This window comes from Gossypium arboreum, chromosome 7 (genome assembly GCF_025698485.1).
Source record: "Gossypium arboreum isolate Shixiya-1 chromosome 7, ASM2569848v2, whole genome shotgun sequence".
In the NCBI taxonomy this organism is placed as follows: Eukaryota; Viridiplantae; Streptophyta; class Magnoliopsida; order Malvales; family Malvaceae; genus Gossypium; species Gossypium arboreum.
Window position 1 is genome coordinate 27,509,424 of NC_069076.1, and position 16,586 is coordinate 27,526,009.

Sequence of the window (16,586 nt, forward strand, 5' to 3'; positions counted from 1 at the left end):
CAATATCATACTCATTTCACATTTCAACCCCTATGATCATACATAAGGGATCACCTTAGTCACATACGGAAACTCATTACTCATTGGCGAATATTATTGAAGGAATCAAGCGATTCAAGCTCATATGAACATACCTCATTGCTGGAATTTTTCTCAAGCGCATTAACTGAAATTTTACAGCAAGATTGCTTATTCTAGAATCACGTACCTTGAATTTAACCGGATATAACGACTCACTCAAATGCCTTCGGAATGAAGCCCGGTTATAGCGACTTGCACGAATGCCTTGGGACTTAACCCGGTTTAGTAACTTGCACAAAGCCTTGGGATTAGCCCGGATTTATTAACTTCATACGAATGCCTTGGATCCTAGTCCGAGATATAGTCACTTAGCACAAAGCCTTGGGACTTAGCCGGACATCATTTGAATAACCGAGCACAATTGTCAATAAATTATGACACATTAGTATTTCATTTTCAATAGTAAAACTCAAACACAAGGCACTTTTTACACTTGCAATTTAGGCTCAATAGCCACACACAAAGAGCATGATTTTAATTTGCTTTAAACATGATCTAATCATTTCGAATTTAAGCTCTATTACTCAAGAACTTACCTTGGATGTTGTCGAGCGATTTTTGACTACTACTCGACTACTTTTTCCTTCCCTTTATCGGATTTAGCTCCCTCTCGCTCTTGAGCTTAATTTGACAAATAAATTGATTTAATCATTTGAGCATCGAAGAGGAATTCAAGGTACTTAGCCAATATATATACTCATTTGGCATCAAAGTCGCATATGTACGAAATCATGAGTCGAACTCAACACATTAGTTAATATTCCTCTTAGCGAATTTTCTAAGCCAAGAATAGGCATCAATATGCTTGCCTCTAACCGAGTGCATGCACACCAATTTCCCCTCATGTGGCGAATATGCATGTCCATGTTGAGGCCAATTATACACTTTATACCACACCAAAAAAACAGCATACATTTTACTAACTAATGCATTCCATAATGTAACTCAATACACATCTATCATTTCCTTCATGATCGAAACATCATCACAAGCAAATATACACCTTGAAATAGTATATATGTCATACCAATACATCATGTACAACATATATACATATATATATGCTAGAGCAGAATCTCAAGTTGATTGTAACTAAACACGAACAAAATTTCAAAACACAAATCTTACTTTCCATGCAATGAGCATAAATCACACTTTTGGATGTACCATGGCGAATACATCACAACACCATAATTTTGGTCATGATTAAACAAAAACTTAGCATCTCATTCGAAAATGCTAAAAGAAAATCTAAGAGTCCTCAATCCCCCCATCACATGTATCATTATCAAGCTTGATATTTAGCATGCAATGGCATTTACACCACATTTACTTTGGCCGAATTTCATTCCCATGACATTGCAAAGATTTGAACCATGGGCTACCAAGAACATCAAGCTAGCAACTAAAAACATGCATGAATTTCATGGCACAATCTCAAACATACCTTAATCTTGATGCAAGTTTAGCCAACCTCTTCCTAATCCTCTTCCAAAACAAACATGAAGCAAAATTCCTTCCTTCCTCTAGTATTTTCGGTCAAGAGAGAATGCAAGGTTGGATGAACAATTTTTTCTTTTTTCATCTACAATACACGGCAATGGGGTTTCACACTCACACTCACATTTTTTTTCTTTTCTTTCTTTATTACCCATGCTTATTTGTTTATTATTTCTCCTTAATGCCCAACAAAACATGTTTCATGACATGTTTAGCCCATGATTCCTTGTCATGGCCGCCACTACAACTTGGGGGAATTTGACATGCAAGTCCTCCCTTTGACTACATGCACTATTAGGTCCTTATAGATTAGCCTTTCACTTTTCAAAAGTGTCACACAAGTCCTACTAACTGAATTCACATGCAATCGGCTAAATCGGAACTTGAAATTTTCACACATTCATAATTACATATTCTAGACAATAAATTTTACATTCAAACATTTCGGTGACTCGGTTTAGCAGTCCCGAAACCACTTCCCGGCTAGGGTCAGTTTTGGGCTGTCACAACGAATGAAAGAATATTTAGAAGAATGTTTCAAGAATAAAAGAATCCGAAAGTAATCATTTGTATGGTTATGAATGTAATTGAAAGGACGAGAAGACATTTGCTCAAAATGATAACAAACGTGCATTTTATTGAAATATCATTTTTAAACATCAACCTATTTCACAAAAGATTCTTATTACTCCTAGGCCTAGAGCAATAAGTGTGTTTTGGACATTACTCTGAATCCGTTCTAAAAACTATAGGAATCTCTTCCGCAGTCCAGTTGTCCAGAACACTTCCAGGTGTGTAGGGGCAAATGCCCAACAAATTCTCTCTTCCGGTCTCCTCTTCGCATATGACGTTGATGTCCAAGCTTTCCAGCCTTTCTTCTATAGCTTTCGTTATTTGTGTGTCTCTCTAGAGATGAATGATTCCCCCGGACACAAATGTTTTCGATATATGGGGGAATGTCATTGGTTCCCACTTGATTTCCTCCCCCATTAACTGTGCTCTTCTTCTTTCTTGCTTCTTTTCTAGCTCCCTTTTCCTTTGTTTCACATCCGGCTTAAATCTTAAGCTGAAGCAGTCTCTCTTGTCTTTCAGCATTGGCGTTCCAACCCTTCATTGCAGATGTCTCCCAAGTCCCCTTCCGGGTAGGGCCCCTTTTCCAATCGTCAACTGGAGGCTCATCCTCGTGGTTTTGGACAATTTCGGCATCAGAATTTTGCTTCCCTCAGCGATGAACGTCGCATTAACAAATTCCAAAGATCGAAATGAGCATTCGATCGCTTCGTCATCTATCTCCAAATAGGGTGCATTAATGCTCACAGTTGCAATAATATCCTCTTCAGCTTTAATCGTTATCAACCTCCCCTCCGATACCAGCTTCAATTTTTGATACAACGAGGAAGGCACTGCCCCAGCTGAATGTATCCAGGGCCTCCCCAACAAACAATTGTATGAGGGCTTGATATCCATTACGAGGAAATCCACCTCATATGTGTTTGGCCCAATCTAAAGAGGTACCTCGATTCTGCCCATCACCTTTCTCTCTGTGCCGTCGAATGCCTTCACGATGTTCTAGCACTCCTTCATGTGAGAGCTGTCTATAGGTAATATCCTTCCATACCCGCTTCAACGGGGTCCTAACTTCTGCCACCTCATATTTGGTCTTCTTGTTCAAGCCTTCACTTATCCCATTCAATCCTTGGTCGGTATGATTGGGGAGTGGGTTTCCTGCTACATTGGGCGTGGCTAGGTCGTCAAATCTCACGATCCCCAACTTAATGAGTCTTTCGACTACTTTCTTGAACGCAGTGTAATTTTCCATTGAGTGCCCGGTAATTCCCGCGTGGTATTCACATTGGGCATTTGTGTCATACCATTTGGGATACGGGGGCTGCAATGGCTCCAGGTAGAAAGGGGATACTACATGAGCGTTGAACAGGTTCTGGTACAACTCCTTATACGTCATGGGTATAGGGGTGAATTGTGGCCTTTCTGTGTTCTTCCTCGCATTGGATTCTTGTCTTACAAAACATTATTGATTGGTAATCACCATTTTGGGTTGATTTATGGTAATTGACTTGGACTGCCCCTTGTTGACTGTGCTCATGTTGTTCACTTCATTGTCTCTTTTCCTCAGGGATGGCTTCCTAGCACTCTCTCCTGATTCTATCTTGCCGCTCCTTACAGCATTCTCGATCATTTCCTCCGTCATCACTATGTCAGAGAAGCTCTTGGTGGCGCTTCCTAACATATGCGGATAAAAGGAGCTTTCAAGGTGTTAATAAAGAGCATTGTCGTCTCTTTTTCTAGAAGTGCCGACTGAACTTGTATAGCCACCTCTCTCCACCTTTATGCATACTGTCTGAAGCTTTCATTTGACTTTTTCTCCATATTCTGGAGAGTGATTCTGTCAGGGGTCATGTCCGTCACATGATTGTATTGCTTCATAAAGGCCTGAGCTAGGTCCTTCCACGAATTAATTTTAGCTCAGCTTAATTGGTTGTACCAGTTAGACGCTGCCCCGACCAGACTATCTTGAAAGCAATGGATTAATAGCTGGTCGTTGTTAACATATCCCGTCATTCGCTTGCAGAACATAGTGATGTGGGCTTCAGGGCAGCTCATTCCATTGTATTTCTCGAATTCGGGCATTTTGAATTTAGGGGGAAGGACTAAATTTGGGACTAGACTCAAGTCTTTGGTATCAATCCCTTGATGATGATCCGCGCTTTCCATGGTTTTAAATTTCTCCTCGAGCGATCTACACCGTTCTTCCAATTGTTTTTGCGAATCCATCCTCGCCTTTTCTTCTTCAGCAATTTCATCCAAGTCGGGAACGGGCAAATAGTTCGGGTTGTTGACAAAGTTAGAGCCTAAGCCGGTTTGGAAATTCATCGGTATTGAAGCTCCAGCCTGAACCTGCTGGGGCATGATCGTGATAGATGGTTTCAGTAAATTAATCTCGGGCTTCATCGGTACATGTGTTGGAGTGAAGCCAGGGGGTATTGGAGATCCTCATTAGTTTCCTCAACTTGGTCCATGGGGCCCTTTCCCTTATCAATTCCTCCCGACAGAAATTTGGATAACTGGGACATCATTTCTCTCTGGGACTCCATCATTTGCTCCTTCATCTCTCACTGAATCTTGGCTAGCTGCTCTTACATCTGTGACTGCATTTGTTCTTGCATGTCTTTTTGCATATGCTCTAATTTCTCGAGTCTCTTATCCATTGATTTTTTCCTTGTACCGTAGTGGTGTGTGGTTGGTTGGTTTTCGTTGGTTTCCAGGTTACTGAAATAAATTTTAATTAATTAATTAGAAAACTCTTATGGCCTTTAATGCATAATGATATGATGTAATGCAAATGCATGAATGCAAAGGAGGCATCAATTTTGATTCAATTGCCCTTAGAAAATTTTACTTAAAAATAAAATCTTTTACATAAAGTCGAGTTACAAATAGAATTTCGCTCTAATACTCAAAATCCTAACTTTTCTAAGCAATGAGGCCAGCTCTTGTCCGCGCTCCGACTCCAACTCATATTTCACGCTTAGTGTGTCTGCCTGAACCGCTAGAGTTTGCAAGTAGTCCGCTACATCCTGAATCTGGGTTATGGCCTCCCCCATAAGGTAATCTCTGTTTCTGACTTGGTCTTGCGCATGATGAAGCTGTTCCTTCCAGCGATCCTCGTTTGCCTCGAAAAACTGGATCCGCATCTCACAATTTTGCAGTGACGCCTCTAACTCTTCTATTTTTCCTTTCATTTCTTCTATCTTGCTCAAGCTTGCCCTCAATTCAATTCGGGGTTCTGGTTTGATATTGATGCGAGACCTCTCGAGTTCATCATCCTCTAGCCCTTAATTCCCTCACTCATTTACGCTTTCAAGCGGACTTTTCTCCAAATCTTCGTTTCGTGCTTGAACTTCTCGAAATTTTCTTTCCCACCGGTCGGTATTAGCCTTTCTTCTCGAATTTCATGGCGCCATTGTTCAGAAGTCTTTCCTAACCCCGCAGTCCTCATGGATAGGCACAGCTTCTTATAGTCAGTCTTTAAGCTGTCTAGATCTTCTTCGGCCTTGGTTTTTGTAACACCCTGAATTTGGGCCTAGAAGTTTTGGGCCTTGAGCATTGGAGCGGTTGAAGGCAGCTTATAATATTTTGTTGTGCGTGTAAATTTCGCTAATGAAGGCTTGTTTTAGTGGTTAAGTGTGTTGAGAAGTGTTGGAGAAGTCCTGGGTTTAAACTTGGACTCTAGCAAAAAATTTGGTTTAAGGTTAGAAAGAGAAATATCTGCAGGAATACAACAACGTATTGGGCCTGAATATGCTGGTCCTTTGGGCATTCTTCAAGCGCTAGCAGATGGAACAAAGCGCTTTTCAAAGAAAATATTCTTCCATCTAGGGCAATACTCGTTTATTTAGTATTGGTCCCGCTATAGCGATCATATCAATTTTACTAAGTTTTTCGGTAATTCCTTTTAGCTCGCCTTATTTTAGCCGATCTCAATATCGGTATTTTTTATGGATTGCCATTTCAAGTATTGCTCCGTTGGACTTCTTATGTCGTGAATCAAACCACAGGTGTAGTAGGTAGGCCTTAAGAATATTGTTGGAGAAATTGTGACACAAAAAGCCTTGTGGTCTAGTGGCAAAGTAGCGCCACATAAGAGGCAGGAAGGTTGCGTTATAGAGGTGGCAAGGAGGTCCAGGGTTCGAAACTCATGGCAAGCAAAGAGCATTTATTTTGCTAACAAGGGGTGGCAAGAGTTGGTGTTGAATTTAAACTCTGATGATGGAGGGATCCCACATCGAAAAGCTAACATAAGAGTGGATGCGAAGTTGGCTTTAAATAGAGAGAACCATGAGGAGAGTAAAGGTACCTTTCTTGGCTGATCCATTTATTTGTATGGCGTGCTCGTTTGGGTTGGGCGTCGGCTAAGAGTGCTCGGGCTGAATTAACTCAGATCTCCTATCAAGTGTGTACTTCTCGCTACTCTAGCTGTAGAATGGCTACTTCGGGTCGCGATGGGCCGAAAAGGGCCATGTGGGCCCAATAGGCCTACGGGCCCAATTGGATAAGTTGTTTGATTGTGTAGTAAATGTTGGACTAGGCTAGGTGAATCTCATATCTGTGGCTAGATTTGGGCTAAAAGGACCACACAAACGTGTGGGCCCATTTGGGCCAAGAAAGGGCTTTAGGCCTATTCGTATTGTTATCCCTGTTTAGAATACTTTAGTTTACCAAATTACTGAAATACCTTCGACTTGTAAAATTACCAAAGTACCCCCGATTTATAAAATTACCCAAATATCCTCGATTTGTAAAATCACTGAAATAAGATAGAATTACCATTTTACCCTCGATTTACAGAATTACCATTTTACCCTCGATTTATAGAATTACTATTTTACCCTCGATTTCTGAATTACCGTTTTACCCTCGATTTATAGAATTATCATTTTACCTCGATTTATAGAATTACTGGTTTTACCATCGATTCTGAATTCTTGTTTTATCCTCGATTTACAAAATTATTGAAATACCCTTAGTTTATAAAATTACCAAAATACCTTCGATCAGTAAAATTACCAAAATACCCCTGGTTTGTAAAATTACTAAAATACCCCTGGTTTGTAAAATTACTAAAATACCCCTGACTTGTAAAATTACCAAAATACCCCTGATTTGTGAAATTATCAAAATACTCTCGATTTGTATAATATCGGAATACCCCTGTAGGATAGAATTACCGGAATACCCCTGTAGGGTAGAATTACTGAAATACCCCTGTAGGGTAGAATTACCGAAATACCCTTGTAGGGTAGAATTATCAAAATACCCCTATAGGGTAGAATTATCGCAATACCCTGTAGGGTAGAATTACCGAAATACCCCTGTAGGGTAGAATTACCGAAATACCCTTGTAGGGTAGAAATCTAGAAATACCCACAGTAGGGTAGAATTCTTGAAATACCCACGTAGGGTAGAATTATCGAGATACCTTGTGAGGTAAAATTACCATTTGCCCCTAGGGTGTTAAATGAGTATTTTGCCCTTGTGGGCAAGTGGTGACTTGGATTTGTGTGGTTGTGAATTTGATTGTGAATATATGTTGGTGATATGAATGACTTGATGTGATTTGTTTGATTCAAATATGGGCGATATTTTGATTACGTATGTTGTATGCCATGACATTTATATCATTGCATGGGTTATGGGTTATCTTGATGGAGGAAATCTTGAAAGTGGCTTGTCCACGTCTTGGAGGCTTTGCCTCAACTTCTCGATATCTGAGCGACAATCTTTGCAAGCTGTGGAGTGTAGAAATTTGGGTGGGTTGAGCTATTCCCCATATGGAGTGTAGGGTTGATGCGGTGGAGTGTAGCGGTTGGTTATAAGTCGGGTTGGGATTGCATTCACATTTCGATTTTGATTACATTACGTCATTGATTACGATTACGATTACGTCACCTAATTCGATTCGATTACGATTCTAGTTACGATAATGTTTCTTATTACGTAATGGGTTAAAGCCCATACAATCTTGTCTGTTATAATGGGCTAAGGCCCAATTGGCACTGGCGTAAGTAAGGCTTGGGCAGACGTTTAATTCTTTTATATGGTGATTGTTCCTTTTTATAGTAGGGATTTCACTGAGTTTTCGTAAACTCACCCCATTTATTAACCTTCGGTAATTTCCGACCTTAGACGGATCGAGGACTACGAGGGGCTCGGAGGAAGCCACACACACTATTTATGTTATAGTTTTGATTATTGCTTTTAAATGTTTTTATGTGGGTTGTGGTAAGGCCGTTGTAATTTTTTGGATTTCAAATTTGGAATTTTATTTATTGTTCTTATAATTTCTAGTATTAGAACACGGTTTTCCAAAGCAACTACTGTTGTTCAAAATATCACGTAACCGCAATTGTTTTTAAATTAAGTGTCCGCAATTGCCAGGATTTGTTTTACAAAGTTGTTAAGAATGATATTCAGCTGAGGTTTTCTAACAAGGTTTAAAAAGGGTACAAGTTTTTAATTACTAAGAAGGGTTTTTAATGGAAACATGGTTTCCGAAAAACACTTCAATGTGACACGCCAGATTCGAGCCAAACTTCCAGGCCAGGTTTGGGGTGTTACATTTATGGTATCAGAGCCTAGTTTCAACAACTCGGCTGTGGATTGGGTTTTCAAAGGTTGAAGTTCAGAAAATTATTTTCAACCACGTGCTCAGTTTGAAGTATTTTTCTTAAAAAGTGTGGCACATCGAGTCTCGCACTTAGAATCCGTAAGTCTTACGAATACTTTTATGCATTTAGAAATTGAAATCTTGTGGATTCTTTAGATATTGGTGCAATTTAAATTTGGTATTTATTTTATGTGGATGTGATGTTTGGATATAGAAATTGTATATATGTGTGATAAATATGTATCTGCTTCAATGAATAAGTGTTGTATGTATGAGATGTTTCAAGTTCTAGTTGAAGTGTGATAGTGATAGTAGGATCGAGTCTTGTTTGTAGCATAGTGGGGTAGATGTTACACGACCACCTGTTAGATGGAAATTTGGGACGAAATTTCTTTAAGGGAGGTAGAGTTGTAACACCACAATTTGGGCCTAGAAGTTTTGGGCCTTAAGCATTGGAGCGGTTGAAGGCGACTTATAATATTTTGTTGTGCGTGTAAATTTCGCTAATGAAGGCTTGTTTTAGTGGTTAAGTGTGTTGAGAAGTGTTGGAGAAGTCACGGGTTTAAACTTGGACTCTAGCAAAAATTTGGTTTAAGGTGAATCAAACCACAGGTGTAGTAGGTAGGCCTTAAGAATATTGTTGGAGAAATTGTGACACAAAAAGCCTTGTGGTCTAGTGGCAAAGTAGCGCCACATAAGAGGCAGGAAGGTTGCGTTATAGAGGTGGCAAGGAGGTCCAGGGTTCGAAACTATGGCAAGCAAAAAGCATTTATTTTGCTAACAAGGGGTGGCAAGAGTTGGTGTTGAATTTAAACTCTGATGATGGAGGGATCCCACATCGAAAAGCTAACATAAGAGTGGATGCGAAGTTGGCTTTAAATAGAGAGAACCATGAGGAGAGTAAAGGTACCTTTCTTGGCTGATCCGTTTCGCTGTATGGCGTGCTCGTTTGGGTTGGGCGTCGGCTAAGAGTGCTCGGAGCGCGGATTAACTCCAGTCTCCTATCAAGTGTGTACTTCTCGCTACTCTAGCTGTAGGATGGCTACTTCGGGTCGCGATGGGCCGAAAAGGGCCATGTGGGCCCAATAGGCCTACGGGCCCAATTGGATAAGTTGTTTGATTGTGTAGTAAATGTTGGACTAGGCTAGGTGAATCTCATATCTGTGGCTAGATTTGGGCTAAAAGGGCCACACAAACGTGTGGGCCCATTTGGGCCAAGAAAGGGCTTTAGGCCTATTCGTATTGTTATCCCTGTTTAGAATACTTTAGTTTACCAAATTACTGAAATACCTTCGACTTGTAAAATTACCAAAGTACCCCGATTTATAAAATTACCCAAATATCCTCGATTTGTAAAATCTTTGAAATAAGATAAATTACCATTTTACCCTCGATTCTGTAATTACCATTTTACCCTCGATTTATAGAATTACTATTTTACCCTCGATTTACAGAATTACCGTTTTACCCTCGATTTATAGAATTATCATTTTACCCTCGATTTATAGAATTACCGTTTTACCATCGATTTATAGAATTACTGTTTTATCCTCGATTTACAAAATTATTGAAATACCCTTAGTTTACAAAATTACCAAAATACCCTCGATCAGTAAAATTACCAAAATACCCCTGGTTTGTAAAATTACTAAAATACCCCTGGTTTGTAAAATTACTAAAATACCCCTGACTTGTAAAATTACCAAAATACCCCTGATTTGTGAAATTATCAAAATACTCTCGATTTGTATAATATCGGAATACCCTTGTAGGATAGAATTACCGGAATACCCCTGTAAGGTAGAATTACTGAAATACCCCTGTAGGGTAGAATTAGAAATACCCACGTAGGGTAGAATTATTGAAATACCCTATAGGGTAGAATTATCATAATACCACAGTAGGGTAGAATTAGAAATACCCAGTAGGGTAGAATTAGAAATACCCTTGTAGGGTAGAAATATCGAAATACCCTCGTAGGGTAGAATCTTGAAATACCCACGTAGGGTAGAATTACCGAGATACCTTGTGAGGTAAAATTACCATTTTGCCCCTAGGGTGTTAAATGGTATTTTGCCCTTGTGGGCAAGTGGTGACTTGGACTATGTGGTTGTGAATTTGATTGTGAATATATGATGGTGATATGAATGACTTGACTGTGTATTTGTTTGATTCAAATATGGGCGATATTACGATTACGTATGTTGTATGCCATGACATTTATATCATTACATGGGTTATGGGTTATCTTGATGGAGGAGGAAATTGAAAGTGGCTTGTCCACGTCTTGGAGGCTTTGCCTCAACTTATCGATATCTGACGACAATCTTGCAACTGTGGAGTGTGAGGGTGGGTGGGTTGAGCTATTCCCCATATGGAGTGTAGGGTGATACGGATGGAGTGTAGCGGTTGGTTATAGGTGGGTTGGGATTGCATTCACATTCGATTTTGATTACATTGCACGATCTTGATTCGATTACGATTACGTCACCTAATTCGATTTCGATTACGATTCTAGTTACGATAATGTTTCTTATTACGTAATGGGTTAAAGCCCATCCGCATCTTGTCTGTTATAATGGGCTAAGGCCCAATTGGCATCGAAAGCGTAAGTAAGGCTTGGGCAGACGTTTAATTCTTTTATATGACTTACTGTTCCTTTTTATAGTAGGGGATTTCACACTGAGTTTTCATAAACTCACCCCATTTATTAACCTTTCAGGTAATTTCCAGCCTTAGACGGATCGGGGCTACGAGGGGCTCGGAGGAAGCCACACACACTATTTATGTTATAGTTTTGATTATTGCTTTTAAATGTTTTTATGTGGGTTGTGGTAAGGCCGTTGTAATTTTTTGGATTTCAAATTTGGAATTTTATTTATTGTTCTTATAATTGCTAGTATTAGAACACGGTTTTCCAAAGCAACTACTGTTGTTCAAAACATCACGTAACCGCAATTGTTTTTAAATTAAGTGTCATAGCTGCCGAGATTTTTTTACAAAGTTGTTAAGAATGATATTAATTGAGGTTTTCTAACAAGGTTTAAAAAGGGTACAAGTTTTTAATTACTAAGAAGGGTTTTTAATGGAAATGGTAAGTTTTTCAAAGAATGTTCAAGTTTTTCCATTGTTAAACAGGGTTAAATCAATAGTTTTAAAATGAAAGTGTTTTCAAATGAAATCTTTTACTTTCGGTAAACAAAACATGGGTTTTTATGGATGATAAGGAAGTGGCACTGCTTGAATCCACAGCACCAAGTCTGTAAGTGTTCTTTTACGCTTTAAATATTTATATGGGCCGGATGGAAATAATATCGTAGATAATCTTGAGCCTTAGAGATAGTGCTATTGATAATGTAGTATTAGGGCTACAAAGCGGGACCGTAGCTAAAGCGTGATTCTTGCGAAAATAACTCTGAAACTCTATCTGTTCATAAGACATTCTGTAATAAATAGTGAAACCAGTAAACTAATGTCATAAAATTCATAATCAGATAAATTGTTATGAGTACAAGGGCTACTCGAGGAAGAGGCCGTGGTCGAGGCCGAGGTAGCACTCAAGCTGGATTTGCGTCATCTGAACACATGCCAGCTGGCGAGGTACGTCCACCACCGGTTAATGAAAATGGGCCATACGATCGGGCCGCACGATCGGGCCGCAGGGGATGATGCTCTGTCTCAGGCCTTGTTGAGGGTTTTGGAAAGGGTGGCCGGAGCTAACGTCGGGCCCATGAATAGGGGGTCCATTTCTGAACGACTTCGCCAACGATTTGAGATTTTAGGGCGTGTCTGGAGTGGCCCCAAATGTGGCCGAATCTTGGTTGGAAGCCACAGAGCGGATCATGGACGACACGGACTTTCGATATAGCAAAAGTTGAAAGGGGCGGTGTCGTTGCTGCGGGATGAAGCGTATCAATGGTGGATTACTGTGAAAGAAGGTACCCCAGCTGAGAGGGTAACATGGGAGCTATTCAAACAGACCTTTAAGGCAAAATATGTTGGAGTTAGCTATGTGGATGCACGCAGAAAGGAGTTCTTGAATCTGACTCAGGGAAATAAGACCATTGCTGAATATGAGGCAGAGTTTTTACGATTGAGTCGGTACACTAATGGCATCGTTTCTACCGAATACGAGCACAGCGTTCGTTTTGAGGATGGCCTCAGAGATGAGTTAAGGGTGCTCATAGCTCCGCAGAGAGAGCGAGATTTCACTGCACTGTTAGAGAAGGCTAAGATAGCCGAGGAGGTGAAGCAAACTGAATGGAGGAATCGTGATAAGGATCGAAATCGGTTCGGAGGGATCTTTGGACGGCGGGTCTTGCAAATCGAAATGTTAAGAGAGCTAGGGTGGAGGAACGGTTCGGCAGTTCAGTGAACAGGTAGACCGCAAGTTTGTGGAGATTACGGCGAGAATGCATCAAGGAGAGTCTTTGAAGCGGTGCGGAGCTTGTCTTCGTTGTGGGTCTAAGGAGCATAGGATTAAGGATTGTCCTAGGATGGCCACTCAGGCTCAGGGGGCCGAGCAAGGGGCTGTGCGACCGGCTCAACCTGTAAGGGATGGACTACCGCTGCTAAGAGGTTGTGGACAAGGTCGCGGTGGTAATGGCCGTGGACGTGGGGCACCCGGCAGGGTATTGGTAGCGGATGCTCGTCGGCCAGCTTTGGTGTATCTTGCTCGTCGCCGAGGAGGTGGCCTTTTGATGTCATAAGCTGATACGTTTTTATCTATGGTGTACCTTATCTCGCTCGATTGATGTGGGATCAACCCATTCATATGTGGCATATAACATTTCGGGGCCTTGGGTGTGCACTTGAGGAGACTGTATGTGGGGTGTGCGTGATAAGTCCTTTAGGTCGATCGGTTAAGGTAGAGAAACTCTTCAAGAAGGTGCCTCTAGAGATTGAAGGCAGGGTATTCTGTGGGGATTTGATGGAGTTACCGTTTGAAGAATTCGATTTGATACTAGGGATAGATTGGTTGACCGGTATAAGGCAACTTTAGATTGTGCGACTAAGAGGATGGTGTTAAGGGTAGCAATGACGAAGAGGTAATGATTATTGGAGAACGAAGGATTACTTATCAATGTAGTATCGGCATTGATTGTGAGAAACCGATCGCAAAGGGTGCGAGGCATATCGGCTTTGGTAAGCCAAATCAAACCGAGGATCATTGTGGAGACCATCGAGCTGTTAGGGAATTAGGGATGTTTTTAGGAAGAGCTTCTGGATTACCTCCCAATTGGGAAGTTGAGTTTGGAATCGATTTGTTATCGGGAACGACTCCGTATCTATTGCACCCTATAGGATGGCTCAGAAGGAGTTGGTGGAAGCGAAGGCTCAAATTCAAGAGCTATTAGATAGAGGCTTCATTAGGCCTAGTGTGTCTCCTTGGGGAGCACCGGTCTGTTGTGAAGAAGAAGGGCGAACGATGCGCATGTGCATCGATTATCGCCAGATTGAACAAAGCGGCGATTAAGAATAAGTATCCACTACCAAGGATTGACGATCATTCGATCAAGCGAGGGAGCTTCGGTATTCTCCAAAATCGATCTTCGTTCGGATACCATCGGCTAAGGGTAAAGAAGGGATATTCATAAGACAAACATTTGAACTCGATATGGACATTGTGAGTTTGTGGTCATGCCGTTTAAGGTGACAAACGCACTGTAGCTTTTATGGATCGATGAATCGAGTATTCCAACCTTACTTGGATCGGTTTGTAGTCGTCTTTATCGACGATATCTTGGTATACTCTGAAACGGAGGTGAAGCATGATGAGCATCTCCGTATTGTGCTGCAAGTGTTAAGGGAAAAGGAGCTCTATGTGAAATTCAGCAAGTGTGAATTCTGGTTGAAGGAGGTAACTTTCTTAGGGCATGTGGTCTCTGCCGAGGGGATTAAGGTGGATCCTCGTAAAATTGAAGCGATTCTGGAATGGAAGCCACCTAGGTCAGTATTGGAAATTCGGAGTTTCCAAGGGTTGGCAGGTTACTACAGAAGGTTTGTGGAGGGTTTCTCGGTGATGGCGGCCCCCTTGACAAAACTCATAAGGAAAGGAGTACCATTTGTCTGGACCGAGAAACAGTAAAAAGCTTTTGATCGGTTGAAAAAGGTATTGACCGAAGCGCCAATGTTGATTCAACCGGTGTGCAGGAAGGACTTTCTTGTATCTGACGATCGTCGCATGTGGGGTTAGGTTGCATCTTGATGCAAGAGGGCAAGGTGGTCGCTATGCATCGCGACGACTTAAGGCTCACGAGGTGAATTACCCTACGCATGATTTGGAGCTAGCAGCGGTGATTTTTGCGTTAAAAATTTGGAGACACTACTTATATGGGGAAAAGTGCGTCATATACACAGATCATAAGAGCTTAAAGTATTTGTTGACTCAGAAGGAGTTGAATCTTAAGCAACGAAGATGGGTGGAGTTGCTTAAAGACTACGAGTGTTCGATAGAGTACCACCCAGGAAAGGCTAATGTGGTGGCGGATGCATTAAGTCGAAGGGTAGTTACTGATTTGAGAGCCTTGTTCGCACGTGTGACATCCCTAAATTGACCCTAGTCGGAAAGTGGTTTCGGGACCACTAAACCGAGTCATAATAATAATTAACCATCATAATTGATGCTCATTATATGTATATATGCATGTGTGAAAATTTCATGTTTGGGTTTTGTTAATTGTAAGTGAATTTTTATCAAATAAGACTTATGTGAGAAAATTTAGAAATGTGCTAGGCAAATGTAAGGTGGCCTATTAATACATGTGGGAAAGTGTTGTCCTTGCATGTCAAATTAGCCAAAATGAAGCATGATGGCCGGCCATGCTATGGGTGGAAACATGTCTCCAACATGTTAGACTAGTGATGCATGTAGGAAACAATAAAATAAGAAAGTTAGCATTAAAGAAATGGAAAAAGAAAATGATGATAACAAAAAAAAAAAGAGTGTGGATGCTTCCCCTTGCCGTACATGAGAGAAACAAAAACAAAGAAAGAAAGAAAAAAAGTGTTCATTCTCTCATTTTCTCCTTGCTTGGCCGAATGTACTAAGAAGAAATGGGGGAAGCTTGAGAAAATCAGTCATGGGAGTTTGCTAGACTAAGGTATGTTGATGTTATCCATGAGATTTATGCATGTTTTTAGTTGATAGTTTGAGTTCCACCTAACCCATGGTCTAAACCTTTACCATGAAATGGGGATGATATTCGGCCATGGGTGTTGTCTTCTTGGTATCATTGATGTTTGATGTTTGATGTTGTGGTGGTGAGGCCTGAAGATGAGTTAAGGTTCAACTAAGGTGGATTTGTGGATGTTATTTGCATGCTAAAAGTAAAGCTTGTAATGATGCATGGTATGGTGTTGTATGGCATTTGGCCATGGTAGGAAATAAAAGGAAACTATGTTCGTTGTTCATGTCATTTGAATGAGAAGTGCTAGTAAGGTGAAGTACAAATGTTAGTGTTTGATTTACTAGTGTATATATGCATACTAGCCTAGTTGTGAACTTGAATCAAATTGGTGTTAAGTCGATACAAGCGACCTTACTTGTTGAATGTATCAAGTGTAGAAATCGGCCTTAACATGGATGTGTATGTTCGGCCACATGAACGAATACATATGTTGATGTGTATATTCAGCCTTAGGTAGCCTATTGATGGCCTTAGCTTTTCCTTGATGCTTGAATGAATTGTATTGAATTGCTTGATGTAATATAAAATGTGCATGACCAATGTGTATCCAAGCAAAAGGGTGGCCATATGACCATTTAAACTCCTTGTCATATTCGGCCATAAGCTAGCATAATGAGGTTTTAATAAGT